General features: G+C 38.7%; 1 protein-coding gene across 4 annotated transcripts in view; it reads right to left on the reverse strand.

The window, feature by feature from the left end:
• The window catches only part of LOC145984202 (sialate:O-sulfotransferase 2-like), an 84388-nt gene extending 79396 nt beyond the window's left edge, over positions 1 to 4992 (reverse strand). For all 4 annotated transcript variants that reach the window (XR_014441285.1, XM_083117730.1, XM_083117729.1 and 1 more), the window contains exon 1: positions 4875 to 4992. The gene's annotated coding sequence lies outside the window, so the exon portion shown is untranslated. The remainder of the gene's footprint in view (positions 1 to 4874) is intronic.
• Positions 4993 to 6067: the final 1075 nt, after the last annotated feature.

Here is a 6067-nt window from a genome sequence, read left to right on the forward strand (position 1 = left end):
GCTTGGACCCCATTTTAAACTGTAGGTCCGGTACTCCTTAGCCAATCCGAGCATAAAATGAAATTTAAACAGACTTTTTCAAATTTATTCTCAAGCGAGCTTAACTCCTGGATACTTTTTCATGCTCCGAAGCCAGGGTTTGCGTGTTCGAATCCTAAGATATGGAGGTTCCTAAATATACTGTCATTAGTTATAAGGATATCTAGGAGGAGGAAACATCGAAGTAGCATTAGTTACACTAAGACTTACACCATGACTAACGAGTATTGATTCGCAGGATAAAAAATGCTTCAATTATTTTCCCAATATGGAAATAGTAGATACAAGTAGATGATTAGTAGATATTGCCACTCACGCCATGAAAATTAATAGAATATGATTCATCAGGGCAACTCAAAGCAGAGATTTGTGACGTGTTGTACGTACATGTGATTTTTTGAGAGGATAATTTATTATGGATTTCTTCATTTTTATGAGTGAACATCTAATATTTCCTTTATTTTTGTCGGTTCAAAGTAATGTGTGTAGAGAATTTAAACATTCATTTCACCACATTTTCGCTTCTGACTGAGTCGTAGAGTGAGTTTATGAAGGGCTTCGTAAATGATAACATAAACGTGTAAGAGGGGGAGGTACGTGATGAGTTGAGATACCCTACTTTTATACCTACAAATAACTGAACGTTTGCACTACATAGAGAGACACAAACCATAGATATGAATGTGGACTCTTATTTGTTCTCGCGCTAGAGAGCAACATTTAGCCACGTGTCTTTCACGTGTTTACAGTACATTTGTTCTGTTTCTGTATTACAATCCTGCATACTTGGTGGCATAAAAATGGCAAAATTTGACAAATCTGTTCTATTTTCTACACTTTATCCTTTAATAGGAACCGGGCCTGCAGTTTAAAATAGGATCATAATTACTACAATGTGTCCTAGCCAAGAATCGAACTGGGCCAATTGAATACATGGCGATAGCCTTAACCAGTACACCATCGCGCCCGACCCTGTGGCCGAGTGGTTAGCACATCGCGCTGCGACGCCAAGGGTCCCGGGTTCGAATCCCGGTCGGGCTTGGTTGTTTGTGAATGTCCATTCATCAATTTCATCATTTCATCACTCATCCCCATCTTCGCAAATTAGCCAAGAGGCACAAACCGCGAAGTAAAATAAACTAAATCAATCAATCAATCAATCAGTACACCATCGAACAGACATGGCATAAATATTGCACAGAACAACACATAAATAAGCATGTCTGAGAACCTGAACTGTAGTTATTAATCAGTGTAGCATTGTTTGAAGCTAATTTTATATATTTATTTCTAATGTCAATTTTTATTTTCACATAATGGCATAACGTGCCACGATATTGTAAATGCATATAGTAATTTACAAATACGCTATTTCTTACAACCGATGGATTTTGTAATTAATGAACCGACAGGAGTTGCTACGCCATAAAATGATGGTGATATGTTTTGAGATTTATGATCTGCAAATACAGCTCTGATAATTGTCACTAGAAAGATAGTGACGTCAGGTTTCGCCAATTGCTTTAGATTAGTCATTATATCATTATTTGGAATTAAAAAAACGCATGAAATATTACGTAAACTGAAAAGACAGAAGCGCGTTCAATTTGCTAACAAAAGTTATAAAGATTTAAGATAATGATGATCCTGATTATAGAGTGGGAATATAAAATAATTCTTGAATACTTAAAATCATAGATTTACAAACATTAGAATTTGGAATTCGATGTGCGACACAGAAAGATCATACTAGTTATATTTTAGTGAAAGAATATATCAATATTTTACATAGCACAGTATATCTGTATAGGATTACAAAACATCCGACACCAGATATATCCTTGATAGTTCGTAGAAAGAGATACTTCACATTCTCGTAAATAATTTAAAACTGTGTGATTGAAAGTTCTAGTAAGAGTGTCGTCATCCCTATTACCTTTGGAATCTGTGTATTTTATATTGATATAGACATACAGAATGTTTATAAAGTCTATTTCCTTAAACTGTTATCACCATTTATTGGTGCATCACCTCTATCAATCGGTTTCACAGGCCTGCGAATTTAAACTTTCTGATCATTGCATAATGTTCAAATAGTGATTTTTTTATATTTCAGGCATGCTGAATCCAGAACTAAAGTCAGTTTTTCTTCATCACATCAGGTTTCTTTGCAAAATCAAAATGAATATATAAGACTCTCACGTACATAGCATTAATACATTCTATTATCACATGTAATGCTTTTTTCTTGATATTTTTACTCTTCTCAACACTCCTATATTACACTGTAATATTTATGAGAATAATATAAAAATAAGTCCTGTATTGTGTAAACAGGATTGAAGAAAAACGCTATATTAAAAGCATCTGTAAACACCGCTTTGAACTTACTGTTTTACTTCATACTGGTAGCATGTTCTAGAATGGAAAGTCCACGGTTTCAATTTTATGATATCTTGACTTATTTTAAGAAACTTCTGTGCGTTGCTTTTCGCTTGTGAGTTGTAGTTGGATTGTCTCTCTTCAGTAACCAGCAGTAATCTGCCATCATTTCTTGTTCCATTTCCCTTGATATCTGCGTTCCATTCCCTTAGATCCTGCTGGAATCTTTCTCCTTGCTCTTCGCTCAGCATTCCTAGGTTCTCGGGGAAATAGTCCAGATGTAAATGTAACATGTGCACCTTTAAGCTCATATTGCAGCCTTAATCTTGGAAAGAAACAAGCATTCTGTCCACCATTTCTTTGTAGTCTGGATCCTTTGTGTTGCCAAGAAAGTTTCTGACTACATCACGGAATGCTTTCCATGCCGATCATTCTGCTGCGCACATAACATCTTCAAAATTAGCATCAGAAAGAAGTTTTCTGATATATGGACCTGTGAAGATACCCTCTTTGATTTTGGCATTACTGATGCCTGGGAATCGATGACACAGGTAGTACTGAAAGCATTCACCTTCATTGTAATAAAAGTACTTAAAAATACTATAAAATGAACTACTTACGATTTGTGAGTAGCTATACGTTTTACAAAAAACAACGTTTCAAGACACAACTGGTCCCTTCATCAGGTTCACAATCTCGGCGAGTGGAATCACTTCATGGCCACGTCAATTAGAATAAAAGACAAGGAGTACACGCCTTAAATAAGATTCACCTTCATTGTTTACAGCCTTAACGAATTGCTTCATAAACCCTAGTTTGATATAAAGCTGAGCTGAGGTAACATTATGTTGGACTTGTCAACAAGACATTATTGTTTTATGTTTTTCGAGCCTACAATCCACTGTCTACGTGGCCATTCCTTTTGGGTCCAGTGATGTGACCTTGCTCGACTCTCCCACTCACAAAGAAAGCAGGGGTGCTTTGTGTAACCTGCTTGTAGACCTAACAGAATACCTATCACTTTAAAGTCACCACACACTTGCCACTTGTGTTCCTCGTACTTTATTTTATACATCATCATCTCAAGATATCCGTATGTTTCTCGCATAATAACTGAATGTGCAACGGGAACTGATGCAAGTTCGTTTTCGTTATGAAGAAGGACGCACTTCAAACTACGCTTGAAGGCATCAATAAAAAGTCTCCAGTGGGTAGGGTCATACTGTGGTACTCCTAGTACGAGTGCATTAGAGCATGTGCATGAAAAATGTGATATCAAATTTTAAAGAAATTTAATGTGATATGGAAAAATTAACGTCGAATCCTGATTCAGAATGCAAAAGTCATCCTAGAAAACAATGCAGAATGGCTGAAATGAAACTATCGCAGGTCATTGATCAATTTGTAGAGCTTCCATGTATGAAGTTTGTTCCAAATTTCGTGATCGCTAGTCTTTTATGTACTGTGTGTTTGTTTTATTTTTGATAATGTATATGTACCATTTTTTGGTTAATCGCGACGACGAGAATGAACAATGATTATGAAACTCGTGTCAGGACTCGAACCCGAATCCTTAGGTGGTGAGATCGTGAACCGACTACTCAACGCATCCGTCCAGCGAGGCGGCGTTTTGATGGCGAGTCATTGCAAGCAACAATCCTTGTGGCGTGGAGGTGATGTGATCATCATCACGTTCCTACCGCAGTCCCAGCCTGTATGCCACTGCCCCTGCTTTAGGATAGACCACAACGAAAGCAAGCCCACGAGATTTCGTCATAGATCGAGTCCATACCTTGGTTTTTAAAATTTTGACTTTTTTATTTAGCATCAATTTTTTCCACTTTTAACTAATCGTGACGATGAAGATGAGTGATGATAAAATTGATGAAGGAACACTCATGCCCAGGCTAGGATTCGAACCCGGACGCCTGGCGTTATAGCGCGCTGCGCTAATCACTCCGCTATAGAGATCGGCATATAGAGATCTTAGACCAGCTTAATTTCAAAACTATCAAAGCTAGTAAAGGCCAGTCAGATTATATTTTAGTTTTAGGGCCACCACAAAATAGTGGTACCGTATTGGCCTTGTAATCCAGGGCTCCCGGGTTCGATGCCCGGCAGAGGCACAGAGTGGTTGGAATCCCACTATAATCTGTAAGTCCAGTCCCAATTGGCCCATCTGTTCATAAATTGGGCTTAAAAACTCGAACCCTTTTTCAGCTCTAGAACAGCAAAATCTGACTCTACAGTGAAGAAAGGATTGTGTTACAAACGAAATTAATATTCAGAGGTACACAAGATGACTATAGTAGGCAAAGGAACTGTAGTGTGAAATCATGCAAACTAGTGTCAAGTTCTACGAGAAAAGAACCAAGATAAACAAACACCCGGAATCCGTAATCAATATTCTACAGACATTCAGAAAGTAATTGAATCCGTAAATCGACACGTACCTTGATTTCCCAAACTTGATCAATTGTTGCAGATGAGAACGATGCTCGATCACGTGGTTGCGTCACGTGGTTATGATATTCGCGAGAGGTGCAAAGTTGTGTCCTTCGTGCCAGGCTGTGAACTGGGCCACTGCAGCCTGCTTGACTCCGTTGTTTATATTGATTCCAGCGCAGAGCACCTCGACCACGCTGCGATAGTGGCAGAGAGGGAAATCCCAAACGCTTCAACTAATCAACTTCAAAACTCCCGTTCGTTCTCCTGGAACTTTCAAAACGAACCGAACAAATTCCAAAGGTCTGCATAGGAATACTCCATTTAAGCTATTCCCTTCCGTCTATTTCTTGCATGTGATATCCGAATCTTCCAATTAAAAGCTAAGTTCCAGTGCGGCGCATCGTGTGGCCAATTATCTCTATTGCTTCCTACCGAGTTGAATGGATTTTGATCTTTCTTCCCCTTGTGGCGTGATTTTCGTACTTACGCTCAATCGTTTCAGAAGTGGTCACCGTGGTCTAACGGTTACTGTAGCTTGCTGTGAATACTTACGTGTCTTAGGAGTAGGATTACCAGATCAGGACACAGTCAATCGCCGCATATATTCTAAGACAAAGCTACCCCTGTGGGTTGCATCGTGTCATGAAGTCACATATATAGGGTGTGTGGGGGTAGGAACTCACGCATTCTCGATATCGCCCATACTGGATGCGATGTGATCAGCACCACGTTTCACCCGCAGGGTTGCCCCCAGGAACCGATTTATTTCGGGCTGAATAAATCCCAGAGCCGCTGCTATATGCAGGGACATTGTGGAAAAAAATGTCCACAGAAAGATTATGCTAGCTATATTTGAGTGAAAAAAAATACATAGATACTTTACATAATCACAGTATATCCATTGGCGTTCCCAAGGGGGGATTAGTTGGGGTCATACCCCTTACCCAGTATTCCTAAAAGAAAACAACGTCAAAGGCAGGAAAAGACGGCAAAATGAGGAATGACTACTAAAAAAGAAGTACACGTATAACCCACCATTTCGAAAATCCTGGAAACACCACTGAGTATATCGGTAGGATTTTAAATCATGCGAAACCAAATACAGCCTTGATAGTTTGTAGAGAGAGATACTTCAGATTCTCGTAAATGATTTACAACTGCATGTTTAGAAGTGCTCGTAAAGAATTTGTGTATTTTT

The sequence above is a fragment of the Lepisma saccharinum genome, chromosome 2 (genome assembly GCF_977018435.1).
Source record: "Lepisma saccharinum chromosome 2, izLepSacc3.1, whole genome shotgun sequence".
Taxonomy (NCBI): domain Eukaryota; kingdom Metazoa; phylum Arthropoda; class Insecta; order Zygentoma; family Lepismatidae; genus Lepisma; species Lepisma saccharinum.